The 12,239-nt window shown below is 45.7% G+C and overlaps 1 long non-coding RNA gene across 9 annotated transcripts in view; it reads right to left on the minus strand.

Moving 5' to 3' along the window:
• Positions 1–2,092: 2,092 nt before the first annotated feature.
• Positions 2,093–12,239, minus strand: part of LOC143651828 (uncharacterized) — a 40,361-nt gene continuing 30,214 nt past the window's right edge. For 6 of the 9 annotated variants that reach the window (XR_013160252.1, XR_013160250.1, XR_013160254.1 and 3 more), the window contains 5 exons: positions 11,286–11,473; positions 10,032–10,151; positions 6,360–6,740; positions 3,194–4,546; positions 2,093–2,447 (listed from right to left, as the gene is read on the minus strand). This is a non-coding gene — a long non-coding RNA (uncharacterized LOC143651828). The remainder of the gene's footprint in view (positions 2,448–3,193; positions 4,547–6,359; positions 6,741–10,031; positions 10,152–11,285; positions 11,474–12,239) is intronic. The other 3 variants (XR_013160251.1, XR_013160249.1, XR_013160248.1) reach the window with 3 other exon arrangements.

Here is a 12,239-nt window from a genome sequence, read left to right on the forward strand (position 1 = left end):
GCTCTGGGGAGTTGACCACCTCTTCAGTCACAAGGCTGGTGTTGAACTCATGACTTGAGGCTGTCCTTAGGGTCAGACAGCTGCATCAACAGTTCTATCTTTCAGTCATTCTTATTTCATTTTGTTCCATTTCTGGAACAAATTTATCTACAGATTAAACACAGAACCAATCAAAATTCCAGGAACCTACTCTGAATATTTTAAAAAAGCTAACAACCTAAATTATCTGGAAGGGAAAGAGACTCTGAATACGCAAAAGCATCCTAAAAAAGAAGAATTAAGTGGGAGAATTAATATTCCCTGACTTCAAAACCTATTATATAGCCACAGTGGTCAAAACAACATGGTACTGGCACAAAGATAGAAGCACTGACCAATGGAATCGTGACTGCAGAAGCAAACAACCAATCTATGGTCAGCTGATTTTTGACAAGGTCCACAAATCCTCTGAAATGGGACAAAATAGTCTTTTCAATAACTGGGCATGGAAGAACAGGGTACCAATAGCCAAAAGAAAGAAAAAGACCCGTATCTTACACTTTACACAAAAATTAACTCAAAGGTAACACCTAAATATAAGAACTAGCATCATAAAGCTTCTAGAAGAAAATGTAGGGAAACATCTTTAAGACCTAGTAATAGGAGGCAGCTTCCTAACCTTTACACAAAAAGCACAAACAACAACAACAAAAAATAGATAAATGAGAACTCCTCAATATCAAATGCTTCTGCACCTCAAAAGACATTGTTAAAAAGGTGAAGCCGCAGGAAACTCAATGGGAGAAAATATTGAGAAATCACAGACAAAGGTTTGATTTCCTGTATATACAAAGAAATCATACAACTCAATAACAAAAGAATAAACAAACCAATTATAAAAAGGGTTCAAGATATGAATAGGACTTTTTCAAAAGGCAAATACAGATGGCCCAAAGCACATGAAGAGATGGTGATTTTCATTGGCTATAAGGGAAATGCAGACCAAGACGACAATGAGATAGCACCTCACACCTATAAGAATGGTTAATATTAAACAAACAGGAAACTATATATGTGGGGGGGATGTGGAGAAACTGGGACACCTGCCCTGCTGGTGGGAATGTATAATGGTACAACGACAATGGAAGACTGTTCTGCAATTTTTAGGAAATGAAATATCAAGCTGCCCTATGACCCAACAATAACAATATTTGGTATATACCCAGAAGAGCTGTAGAAACAACAAAAACATACATGTGCACATCGATGTTCATAGCAGCATTATACACAAATGGAAACAGATAGAAACAAACCAAGTGTACATCAATACAGGCGTGCATCTACAAAATGTGGAATACAAAAACAATGGAATAGTATGCAGCAGAAAGACAAATGACAACAGTTCAACTCACAGCTTCTCCCCCTCCGGGCGCAGTTCACAACAAGCTGTGAGGAGAGAACAGGCTGCGCTTTCCACATCTAATTGAGAGTGCTCTTCAGCTAACTATGCAAGTTCACGGCATTGAAAATCTACATGCCAGACAAAGCCACTAGTCCACTCGACACGAAGAACTGCTCCTTGAAAACAAGGATCGCCTTCCTTCCAGTTGCAAAAACCCATGCCTCATTTCGCTCGACGGCCTCGTCACAGGGATCTTGAGAGTCCACATTTCTCACAACAGTCTCTTCACAGCATTCTAGGCCTTCTCATAAAAGATTTGCACATTCTCCCAGATTCTTCCCCTGATCCATTTCAAAAGCCATTCCAACATCTTGGGTATTTGCAAACTACAGCAGCAGCACCCCACCCTCCGGTACCAAAATCTCTTCTACTTCGCCAGCTGCAGGGATGCAAAATACCAGAGGCGGAGTGGCTTTTCAAACGGCGGGTTGAAGAAGCTGCGAGGTTACAGGCCTAAGGCTGAGAAAATGGCCCAAGAAAAGCAAGTCCACACAAATGTCCAATCACAGGCATCCAGGGAAAGACACCTTGGTTCAACAGCCCCGATGAACTTCAGGGTTTCTCTCGCAACGCACAAGGCCCACGGTCAACGCAGTCAGGGTCTCCCTCTCGCCTGCAAAGGCGAATGGTGAACACGCTCAGGGGGCCTCTCGCATCGGTCAGGGCCCGTGGCAAGCACAGCGTCATCACCGAGCATCTTCTCCTGGCTTCTTATTTCAGGAAGCTCCCTGGGAGGCACGTTCCTTCTTCACGGCCAAAAGTCGCTGGCGGCTGGATTCTGCTCCTCGTGGCCATGTCTTTCTGCTCTGCACTCTCTGGATCTTTCCTTCTCCAAAATGCTTCCTCCTTGACGCGTGTCCAGAAACCTACCAAGACACACCCAAATGGCTGGAGACATGTCGTCACCTAATCCAGCTTGACAACCACTCTGGAGTACATCACCCCTCCAGGGAGACGACCTCATGACACTTTCAAACATACACAACTGAACACGGATGATTCTGCCCTGAGGAAAGAGGATACAAATTAGGACACAGCTGCTCTAGGGGACACGCACCCTTTCCAATCGGCATATTGCACCGTTTGGACCCAAAAAAGGAAATTTTTTCCCATGCACAAATTACATGCATCCATAACAATGTCAGAGAACACTAAACCGCTTCGGTAGCAAAAGACATGAAACACAATGTGAGAAACGGACAATCTCCTATGGAAGTTACTTGTGGGCCCGGTCTTTCTAAGGCCAAATTAACCTCTGGCTTTAGACCTGCAACAACCCAACACAAGGCATTTGCGGCCAACGTACAAAGGAGGAACAGTCATCGGACATACATATGCATTCCCCTAGGGTGAAGGGAACCCAGGGGACACGGGACCCAAGCAGTTCCAAAAACCTGCAGGAGCAAAGTCCATCAGATTTCAAAGTTGGAAAGCCATTCGTCCTTGGGGCTTCTGAAAGCAGCAGTCCCACCCCTTCCAGAGGCCTACGCGCAGCTCTGCCTCTCTCCAAAGGCAACTTGGGGGAACCCTGGGGAGAACACCTTTTTCTTGGCACCACCCTCTCCCAGCATGGGGGCTGCACCCGGGCCAAGCGCCGTCTCCGTGGCCCATGCTCAACCCCACCATGTGGTGGCAGCCAGGCTCTCCCCAAACCCCAGGGAGTGGGCTTCCCGCTCGCCAAGGCCTGACATCGAATGGCTCTGCCCTGCAACAAACTGGAAAGCCCATCCTCGGCCTGTGGGGCAAACTCACCATCTCCACGGGCTGGGCTGGGTCCGCACTCCTGGCCCGAGGTGTCTCGACGTCGGACCTCAGCCTCCATGGTTTTGCCTCTGAAGTTAGTTTCCTGCCACTGGTCCCTCCTCTGAAATACACAGTCCCGACCAACACTGGCTCGCTTTCTAAAGGTACCCCCAGCACTCTCGCTGGCCCTCTAGGCAGGAGCCTTGCAGCATGCTCATCACACAGAAGGAGTTTCCACAAATCCTTCCTGGAGAACTCCATGTCCGAACCTGGTTTCCTCTGAGAAGACTGACTGATCCCATCCTCACACGGAGCACTGTTGTCTGGGGTCTCCCTGCCAGCACGCCCAGAAGTTGCCGCAACGTCAACTTCCGGTTTCTCACTACCCGAGAGTTCATGTCTCAGCTTCTCTCTCTCTGGTCGCACTTCACGACAAACTGTGAGGAGAAACCAGTATTCACTTTCCACATCGAATTTGGAGATCTCTTCTGCTATCTATTCAAGTTCATGGCATTGAAAATCTACATGCCATACAAAGCCACTACTCCATTCGGCCCGATGACCTGCTCTTTGAAGACAAAGATCGCCTCGCTTCCAATTTGTAAAAACCCATGCCTCATTTCAGTCGACGGCCCCGTCAGAAGCATCTTTACATTCCACATTTCTAACAACAGTGTCTTCACAGCATTCTAGGCCTTCTCGCAAAAGCTTTGCACCATTTTCCCAGATCCTTCCCCTGTTCCATTTAAAAAGCAGTTCCAGGATCTTTGGGATTTGTAAACTTTAGCAGCAGCACCCCACTCTCTGGTATCAAAATCTCTTCTACTTTGCCAGCTGCAGGGATGCAATATACCAGAGATGAAATTGCTTTTCAAACAGCAGGGTTAATATGTTGCTAGTTTACACTTCTAAGGCCGAGCAAATGACCCAATTAAAACAAGTCTATAGCAATTCCTATCTAAGGCATCCAGGGAAAGATACTTTGGGTTTCAAGGAGGCCAGCGAAGTGGAGGGTTTGTCTCTCAACTGAAAAGGCACAATGTGAACACAGTCAGACTTTCTCTCTCATCTGCAGAGGCACATGGTGATCATGGTCAGGGTGCCTCTCTCATATGGATGGAGATATCATGAGCACGGCATCTTCTCGTAGCTTTCTCTCCTGGCTTCCAGTTTCAGGAGGCTCCCTGGGAGGTATGTTCCTTCTTCATCTCCAAACGTCACTCACTTCTAGACTCTGCTTCTCGTGGCCAGCTTGTTTCGCTCTGCTCTCTGAGCATCTGTCATTCTCCAAAAACTTTCCTCTTTTACAGGACTCCAGCACCATACTGAGACCCACTGAAAGGACTGGAGTCATGTCCTCACCTAATCGAGAGAAACAAAAAGGCCTGATTAAATCACACCTGCAGGGAATAGATCTGATTCCAGTTTGAAACATACTCTATTGGATAGGGATTCTTCTGTCTTTTTGAAATGGGATTGAAATTAGAACACAGGCTGTCTAGGGGACATGCATCCCTTCAAATCAGCACCTTTCACCGTTTGGACCCTAAAAAGGACCTGTTTCTCCCATGTGCAAAATCATTCATTCCATAACAGGATCAGAGAACCTTAGACCACTTCACTAGCAACAGACATGTAATACAAAGCGAGAAATGAACAAAGTCCTTCAAAGTTCATTAGGGCACAGTCTCTGAACGGCAAAACTACACTCTGGCTTTGGACTTCTAAAAACCCAAGACAAGTCATTTGTTGCCAACATGCGAAGGAGGAACAGTCCTGGAATACACATATGCTGTCGGATAGGTTGGGGGGAAGATAGGGGACACAGGACCCAAGCAGATTCGACAATCTGCAGGACAAAGTCCACTGGATTTCAAAGTCTGACAGTCATTGGTCCTTGGGGCTTCTGAAAGCAGCAGGCCCACCCGTAACAAAGGCCTCTGCAGACGTCTGCCTCTCTCCAAAGGGAACCTTGTGGGAAATTGGGGAGAACACCTTTTCCTTGGCACCACCCCCTCCCAGCATGGGGGCGGCAGCCGGGCTCTGTGTCATCTCTGCCGCGCATGCTCACCCCACCATGTGGTGGCAGCCAGGCTCTCCCCAAACCCCAGGGAATGTGCCCCCCTCTCTGCAAGGCCCGAGGCGGAATGACGCTTCCATTGCCATGAGGTGGAAGGCCCATCCCTGGCCTTTGGGGCAAACTCACTCTCTCCACGGGCTTGGGTATGTCCGCTCTCCTGGCCCGAGGCTTCTTGACTTCAGACCTCGGCCTCCATGCTTTTGCCTCTGAACTCACTTTGCTTCCATGGTGTTCCTTCTCTGAACCCCACACTCCAGACTGGCAGTAGCTCTCTTTCTACAGGTCCCACGGCCCTCTCGTTGGCTTTCAAGGCAGTAGCTTTGGATCATGCCCATCAGACAGACCGCATTTCCACAAACCCTCCATGGAGAACTCCATGTCCAATTCTGGCTTTCTCTGAAAAGACTGACTGGTTCCGTCCTCACAGGGAGCACTATTCCCTGGCGTCTCAGTTCCTGGAAGCCCACACTTTACCCGAACATCAACTTCTGGTTTCTTCCTACCCTAGAGTTCAGGCCTCAGCTCATCTCTCTCCGATCACATCTGACAATAACGTGAGGAGAAACCAGGCTGCACTTTTCACATTTCAAGGGGAAATCTCTCATGCTAAACATCCAGGTTCATGACGTTTGAAATCTACCTTCCAGACAAAGCCACTAGTCCATCCTGCCCGACTACATGCTACTGGAAAACAAGGATCGCCTTTCTTCCGCTTTGCAATCGCACATGCCTCTTTTCTGTCTACGGCCTCATCTGAGGTATCTCTAGGGGCCACATCTCTACCAACAGTTTCTTCAAAGCATTCTAGGCCTTCTCTGTCAAGGTTCTCACAATTAGCCCACATCCTTCCCTCATCCATTTCAAAAGCCGTTCCAACATCTTTGGTGTTTGCAAACTGCAGCAGCAGCACCCCACTCTCCGGTACCAAAATCGGTTCTGCTTTGCCAGATGAAGGAATGCAATACATCGGAAACGGAATGGTTTTTCAAAAGGCCAACTCAGTAAGTTGCTAGTTTACACTTCTAAGGCTGAGCAAATGACCCAGTTAAAACAAGTCTATAGCAATTCCAATCTAAGGCATCCAGGGAAAGATACCTTGGGGATCAAGGAGGCCAACGAAGTGCGGGGTTTGTCTCTCAACTGAGAAGGCACATGGTGAACACAGTCAGACTTTCTCTCTCATCTGCAGAGGCACATGGTGAACACGGTCAGGGTGCCTCTCTCATATGGATGGAGACACAATGAGCACGGCGTCTTCTGCTAGCTTTCTCTCCTGGCTTCCGGTTTCAGGAAGCACCCTGGGAGGCATGTTCCTTCTTCATCTCCAAACGTCGCTGGCTGCTAGACTCTGCTTCTCATGGCCAGGTCGTTCTGCTCTGCTCTCTGTGCATCTGTCATTCTCCAAAAAGGTTCCTCTTTTTCAGGACTTCAGCACCATACCGAGACCCACTGAAAGCACTAGAGTCATGTCCTTACCTAATCGAGCGAAACAAAAAGGCCTGATTAAATCACACCTGCAGGGAGAGGATCTGATTCCAGTTTGAAACATACACTATTGGATGGGGATTCTTCTGCCTTTTTGAAATGGGATGGAAAATAGAACACAGCTTGTCTACGGGACATGCATCCCTTCAAATCAGCACATTTTACCGTCTGGACCCATAAAAGGACCTGTTTCTCCCACGCGCAAAAGACATTCATTCCATAACAGTATCAGGGAACCTTAGACCACTTCGCTAGCAACAGACATGAAATACAAAGTGAGAAATGAACAAAGTCCTTTCAAAGTTCTTTATGGCACGGTCTCTGAACAGCAAAATTACCTTCTGGCTTTGGACCTCTAAAAACCCAAGGCAAGTCACTATTGCCAACATATGAAGGAGGAACAGTCCTGGGGTACACATATGCTGTCTGATAGGGTGGAGGGGACACAGGGGACACAGGACCCAAGCAGATTCGAAAATGTGCAGAACAAAGTCCATTGGATTTCAAAGTCTGACATTCATTGGTCCTTGGGGCTTCTGAAAGCAGCAGGCCCACCCGTAACAAAGGCCTCTGCAGAGGTTTGCCTCTCTCCAAAGGGAACCTTGTGGGAAATTGGGGTGAACACCTATTTCTTGGTGCCACCCTCTCCCAGCATGGGAGCGGCACCTAGGCTCTGTGCCATCTCTGTGGCATATCCTCACCCCACCATGTGGTGGCAACCAGGTTCTCCCCAAACCCCAGGAATATGCCCCACTCTCTGCAAGGCCTGAGGTGGAATGATGCTTCCACTGCATCAAAATGCAAGGCACATCCTCAGCCTTTGAGCCAAATTCACCCTCTCTACAGGCTTGGGTGGGTCCGCTGTCCTGGCCTGAGGCTGCTTCACTTCGGACCTCAACTCCCATGGTTTGGCCTCTGAAGTTGTTTTTCATCCATCAGGTCCCTTGTCTGAACCCCACAGTCCAGGCTGGCAGTTGCTCTCTTTGTACAGGTCCCAGAGCACTCTCGCTGGCTTTCTAGGCTGTAGTCTTGGACCATGCCCATCAGACATAGAAGTATCCTTCCTGGATAACTCCATGTCCGATCCTGGCATTCTCTGAAAAGGCTGACTGGTGCCATCCTCACAGAGAGCACTATTCTCTGAGGTTTCCATTCCTGGAAGCCCATAATTTTCCGCAATATCTACTTTGTGTTGTTTCATACCCAAGAGTTCAGGTCTCAGTGAATCTCTTTCTGGTCGCATCTCACAATAAGGGCTGAGGAGAAACCAGCCTGCACTTTCAACCTTTCACTTGGAGATCTCTTCTGCTAAACATCCAAGTGGTGTGGCATTTAAAATCTACCTTCCAGATGTGTCAAGAGCTCACAGATAGTGGGGTGGGGTTGCACACACATGGCATGGGGCTGGGGGTGGCTCGAGGCACAGGACCACAGTTGCCCAGAGTTGGGAGGGTTGGCAGAAATGCACGCATGCACGTGCATGGGTCAGGGGAGGCCAGACACTGATGTATGTTTGTACAAGGTTTGGGGGTGTTGTATGTCTCTAAGTTTTGGGGGCAGATGTTGCCCAGCTATGAAGGTGAGCACTTGCAGCCTTGAGGTGCAGGTGATTATGCACAGGGGGTAGGGAGGTGAGGGGGGCTAGGGGTGGGATCAGGTTCACAGTTTCCAGCAGGGGTGGGGTGAGACTGTGCACTTGCCTGTGAGAGGTGTGTCATTCTGGGGTACGTGAGTGGGTTTGTGTGGGGCGAGGATGTGTGGGGGCTTTAAGGTAGGCATGCTTGGAGGGTGATGAAAGGGAAGGTGATGGGGTTCAGATGCCTGGGTGTTGGGGAAGGACATGGCAGGAACTGCATGCGTGAGTGTAGCATGTTCAAGAAACATGGCTTGGCTTATTTCCTAGTACCTGTCTCCCTGTCTCTGCATTCCTGAGGGTTCTGGACCTCTGTGTGGAAAGCAGCACATTAGACTATGCACTAGCTGGTTGAACTCTGGTTCTATGCGTTTCACTTCTTCAGTTTGCAACCAGGGCAACCCTAAGTGGTACAGAAGACAGTCCCTGGTCACTTACGCCCTGGAATCGATGTCCCACTCATTTTTCTGTCACTTCTCTAGCTGTTCTTTGGAGCAGGGGTGACTTCAACCTATCTTATTCTGCCATCCTCTTGCTAGTAATAAAGACTTCAGATATTCACCATTAAGATGACAACTGTGTTTTTTTTTTCTTATAAGCAATAAGGACAACCAGATCAATATACTGAGCCCTTGACCTTGGGGTCTGCTCCTGTGCTGGTTTGAAAGATGTATATATTCTAGAAAAGCCATGTTTTAATCCTAATCCTATTTTGTAAAAGTAGCTGTTTCTTCTAATCCATATTCAGTACTGGATGTTTGAAACCTTAATTAGATCATCTCCCTGGAGATGTGACTCCATCAGGAGAGGTTGTTAAACTGGATTAGATGGAGATGCGTCTCCACTCATTCTAGGTGGGTCTTGATTACTTTACTGGACTCCTATAAAAGAGAGATTCGGAGAGAGCAGAGAAGGATGACAGAATGTCACAGAACCACAAAGCAGAGAGTCCACTGGCCAGCAAATTTTGGAGATGAAGAAGGGAAATGCCTCCCAGGGAGCTGGAAAGGAAGCAAGCAGATGAGGCCATGTTCATTATGTGCTTTTCCACTTCAGAAAGAAACCCTGAACTTCATCAGCCTTCTTGAATCAAGGTATCTTTCCCTGGATGCCTTAGATTGGGCACTTCTATAGACTTTCTGTAGTTGGCATATTTCCACAGCATAAAAACTGGTAACTAACAACTTATTAAATTCCCCTTTTAAAAAGCCACTCCATTTCTGGCATATTGCTTTCTGGCAGCTAGCAAACTAGCACAGCCCCTAAGAAACTTATTCCTGCAAAGGTTAGGCTAAGTCTACTTAAAATTGAGCCTAAGTTTCACACCCAGAGAACCTCTATTGTTGCTCAGATGTGACCTCTCTCTCTGAGCCAACTAGCAGGTGAACTCACTGCCCTCCCCACTACATGGGATGTGACTCCTAGGGGTGTAAATCTCCCTGGAAATGTGGAACAGAAATCCCAGGAAAAGCTGGGCCCCAGCATCAAGGGTTTGAGAAAGACTTCTTGACCAAAAGGAGTAAAAGAGAAATGAAACAAAATACACTTTCCATGGCAGAGTTAAGAGGTTATGCTGGAGGTTATTCTTCTGCTTTCTACAGATATCCCTTTTTAGTCTATGATGTATTAGAGTGGCCAGAGGGAAGTACCTGAAAAGTTGAGCTGTGTTCCAGAAGACTTGATTCTTGAAGATGATTGTATAGTTAAGATATAACTTTTACAATGTCACTGTGTGATTATGAAAACCTTGCTTCTGATGCTCCTTTTATCTAGAGTATGGGCAGATGAGTAAAGAAAAATGGATAAAAATAAATAAATAATAGAGGTAAAATAAATTGGGAAGATGGAAAAACTGGTGGTCAATGAGAGGGAGGGGTTAGGGGTATGGGATTATGAGTTCTCCCTTTATTCTTTCTATTTCTTTTCTGGAGTTAAGAAAATGTTGTAAAAATTATCATGGTGATGAATTCACAACTATGTGATGATATCATGAGCCACTGATTGTACAACAGGTGTGGACTGTATCTGTGTGAAGATTTGTCAACAAAAATTTTTTTTAAATGACAGCTGTGTGTTTTTTCTAAGGTCCTTCTTGATGTTGAGAGATTTCTTTTATAGTTCCAGTTTGTTGAGTGATTTTACCATGGATGGGTGTTGTTCTATCAGATGCTTTTCTGTCTCAATTAGGATAATCATGGGTTTTCCCCTTCATTCTATTTACCTGGCACATTATATTGCCTTATTTTTGTAAGTTGAATTGCCCTTTATTCCTGGAGTAAATTGTGCTTATGACAGTGTATTATGTCTTTAAAAAGCAGCTTAATTGAATTTGCTACTTATTGAGCATTTTGGGTCAATATTTCTAAGAAATACTGGTCTGTATTTTATCTTAATACTTTGACCTAGTATTGGTATCTTGGAAAAACTGGTCTCCCAGAATGAGTCAGGAAGTGTTCCCTCACCTTCTACATTTTGGAAGCGATTGAGAAATCTAGATGCTAATTCTTTAAATGTTAGGTAAAACACCAATGAGTCAAGCAATTGTGGACTTTCCTTTTTTGGAAGTATTTACATTACTGATTCAATCTCCTTACTTGATGTGGGTCTGATCAGTATTTATATTTCTTCAGGATCAATTTAGGTGGTTTGTGTCTTTCTAGAAATTTGTCCATTCCATCTGGGTTATCGAATTCGTAGATGTTATAGTTGAGGGTAATATTCTCACTCTCATTTCTGCTTTTAGCAATTTGAGTCATCTCTTTTTTACAGTTGCTGGAGCAAAAGTCTGTCAATATCATCGCTGTTTCAAAGAACAAACCTTTAGTATCTGTCTTAGTTTTCTGGGGCTGTTGCACAAAGTACCACAGATGCACTGTCTTAAAACAGCATATTTACTGTCTTACCATTTTGGAGGTGAAGTGTTATCAGGGCCTTGTCTCCTCTTAAAGGAGAGAATGCATTATAAGCCTCTCTCTTGGCTTCTATTGGGTGGCAATGAAATTCCTCTGCTTGTGGCAGTCTAATTCAATCTCTGACTCCATCACATGGCTGTCTCTCTATTTCACTCTTACTGTGTCCAAGTTCACTCTTCCTAAAACAACAATCATATTTTATTAAAGGCCCATTCAAACACCAGTGTTCATCCTCTTGAAATACCAGGTGGTGGCCACATCCTCTCTAAGCTCTGCAGAGTTGACCCTTACTCTTCATTCGCAAGGCTGATATTCACCGCAAGACTTGAGGATGTCCTTAGGGCCAGACAGCTGCATCAATGGTTCTATATTTCAGTCATTCTTATTTCATTTTGTTCCATTTCTGGAACAAATTGATCTACAGATTCAACAAAGTGCCAATGAAAATTCCAGCAAACTACTTTGAAGATTTGGAAAACGCTAACTACCAAAATCATCTGGAAGGGAAAGAGACTCTGAATAGCTAAAAGCACCCTAAAAATATAAGAACAAAGTGAAAGGATTAATACTCCCTGACTTTAAAACCTATTATAAAGCCACAGTGGTCAAAACAGCATGGTACTGGCACAAAGATGGAAGCAATGAACAACAGAATCGAGAGTGCAGAAATAGACCACCAAATCTATGGTCAACTGATTTTGACAACGCCCCCGAATCCTTTGAACTGAGACAAAATAGTCTTCTCAATAACTGGGCATGGAAGAACTCGATATCAATAGTCAAGAGAATGAAAGAGGACCCCTATCTTATACCCTACACAAAAATTAACTCAAAGTGGATCAAACACATAAACATAAGAACTAGCATCATAAAGCTTCTAGTAGAAAATACAGGAAAACATCTTAAGACATAGTAATAGGAAGTAGCTTCCTAAACTTTACAACC

The sequence above is a fragment of the Tamandua tetradactyla genome, chromosome 12 (genome assembly GCF_023851605.1).
Source record: "Tamandua tetradactyla isolate mTamTet1 chromosome 12, mTamTet1.pri, whole genome shotgun sequence".
NCBI classification, from domain to species: domain Eukaryota; kingdom Metazoa; phylum Chordata; class Mammalia; order Pilosa; family Myrmecophagidae; genus Tamandua; species Tamandua tetradactyla.